Source organism: Copadichromis virginalis, linkage group LG19 (genome assembly GCF_057382275.1).
Source record: "Copadichromis virginalis isolate Kocher_CV1m ecotype Utaka linkage group LG19, C_Virginalis_male_GT1.1, whole genome shotgun sequence".
Lineage (NCBI taxonomy): Eukaryota > Metazoa > Chordata > Actinopteri > Cichliformes > Cichlidae > Copadichromis > Copadichromis virginalis.
The window spans coordinates 7,182,501-7,185,000 of record NC_140636.1 but is presented as its reverse complement, the minus strand read 5'-3'; positions in this window follow the sequence as shown (position 1 = coordinate 7,185,000).

Genomic DNA, 2,500 nt, shown 5'->3' with positions numbered 1-2,500 from the left:
CCCCGGGGCCTGCTGGAGGTCCAGGTCCATGCCCGATGTGAGTAGCAGCAGGGCCAGTGCGCCCAGGAGCACATCTTTTTCGACCGTAAAGGGAGACAGGAGGCCGACTCACTGCCTCGGCTAAATGGAGAGGGAATTTCAGCAGGGCCAGGGCACAGGCATGGACCTTTTTCAGCTGTAAGGGAGGCAAGAGCAAGGTGCGATGTAGGTCCCCGGGGCCTGTTGTCGTACCATAGGCACGAGTGGTGTGTGTGTGTGGCAAAGAGTTTCTGCGCAGTGTACCAGGGGCACGGGGAAAGGTTGTTGTACCATAGGCACGAGAAAAGCTGTCGTACCAGGGGCACGGAGGAAAGTTGTCGTACCATAGGCACGAGGAGAGTTTGTGTGGCAAAGTGCTACTGAGCGGTGTACCAGGGGCACGGCGAAAAGTTGTTGTACCATAGGCACGAGAAAAGTTGTCGTACCATAGGCACGAGAAAAGTTGTCATACCATAGGTACGAGGAGTGTGTGTGTGGCAAAGTGCTACTGAGCGGTGTACCAGGGGCACGGCGAAAAGTTGTTGTACCATAGGCACGAGAAAAGTTGTTGTACCATAGGCACGAGAAAAGCTGTCGTACCAGGGGCACGGAGGAAAGTTGTTGTACCATAGGCATGAGAAAAGTTGTCGTACCATAGGCACGAGGAGAGTTTGTGTGGCAAAGTGCTACTGAGCGGTGTACCAGGGGCACGGCGAAAAGTTGTTGTACCATAGGCACGAGAAAAGTTGTTGTACCATAGGCACGAGAAAAGCTGTCGTACCAGGGGCACGGAGGAAAGTTGTTGTACCATAGGCACGAGAAAAGTTGTCGTACCATAGGCACGAGGAGAGTTTGTGTGGCAAAGTGCTACTGAGCGGTGTACCAGGGGCACGGCGAAAAGTTGTTGTACCATAGGCACGAGAAAAGTTGTTGTACCATAGGCACGAGAAAAGCTGTCGTACCAGGGGCACGGAGGAAAGTTGTTGTACCATAGGCACGAGAAAAGTTGTCGTACCATAGGCACGAGGAGAGTTTGTGTGGCAAAGTGCTACTGAGCGGTGTACCAGGGGCACGGCGAAAAGTTGTTGTACCATAGGCACGAGAAAAGTTGTCGTACCATAGGCACGAGAAAAGTTGTCGTACCATAGGCACAAGCAGTGCGTGCGTGCGTGCGTGCGTGTGTGTGTGTGTGTGTGTGGCAGTTCTTCTGCGCAGTGTACCAGGGGCACATTTCAATGTGCTTTCTGGAGTACCAGGGGCACGAGGATTTTGCCAGTGGTGTTCTGCTTTGTTAGTGGGAGGGGGCTTAAGTGTGGGTCCCCGGGGCCTGCTGGAGGTCCAGGTCCATGCTAGATACGTGGTACAGGGTAACTGCAGGAGGGGGGGGGGGGTAATGTGGGTTCACGGGGCCTGCTGGAGGTCAAGGTCCATGCTGGATATGCGCTGGAGCGTAACTGCAAGAAAGGAAAGCTAGTGGGGGAGTAGAGCAGGGGAGTATGTGGGTCCCCAGGGCCTGCTGGAGGTCCAGGTCCATGCTAGATATGTGGCACAGGGTAACTGCAGGGGGGGGGGGGGTATTGTGGGTCCACGGGGCCTGCTGGAAGTCAAGGTCCATGCTAGATATGTGGTACAGGGTAACTGCAGGGGGGGGGGGGGGTAATGTGGGTCCCCGGGGCCTGCTGGAGGTCCAGGTCCATGCTAGATACGTGGTACAGGGTAACTGCAGGAGGGGGGGGGGGGTAATGTGGGTTCACGGGGCCTGCTGGAGGCCAAGGTCCATGCTGGATATGCACTGGAGCATAACTGCAAGAAAGGAAAGCTAGTGGGGGAGTAGAGCAGGGGAGTATGTGGGTCCCCAGGGCCTGCTGGAGGTCCAGGTCCATGCTAGATATGTGGCACAGGGTAACTGCAGGGGGGGGGGGGGTAATGTGGGTCCCCGGGGCCTGCTGGAAGTCAAGGTCCATGCTAGACATGTGGTACAGGGTAACTGCAGGGGGAAGGGGGGGGGGGTAATGTGGGTCCCCGGGGCCTGCTGGAGGTCAAGGTCCGTGCTAGATATGTGGTACGGGGTAACTGCGGGGGGGGGGGATCTAATGGGGGACTAGATCAGGTGAGGATGTAATGGCCAGTTCGACAGCAGCACATCTTTTTCGACCGTAAGGGAGAGAGGAGGCCGACTCTCTGCCTCGGCCAAATGGAGAGAGATTTTCAGCAGGGCCAGTGCGCCAGGAGCACATCTTTTTCAACCGTGAGGGAGAGTGGAGGCCGACTCACCACCTCGGCCAGGGCCTTTTTTTCTCCCCTCTCCAGTTGAGCAGTCTAAGGGTAATGAGTAGCAAAGGTGCCCTCCGTCATTTATGGGAGACGGGTGTCTGAAGATGCGCAAGTCAGCAGACACCCTCGGCAACGCTCGGACGGCACTGGGACGGCGCGAGAGAGCGAGTTGCTGCCACAGCAGCCTCCTCTTCCGCCCCACCTGCCT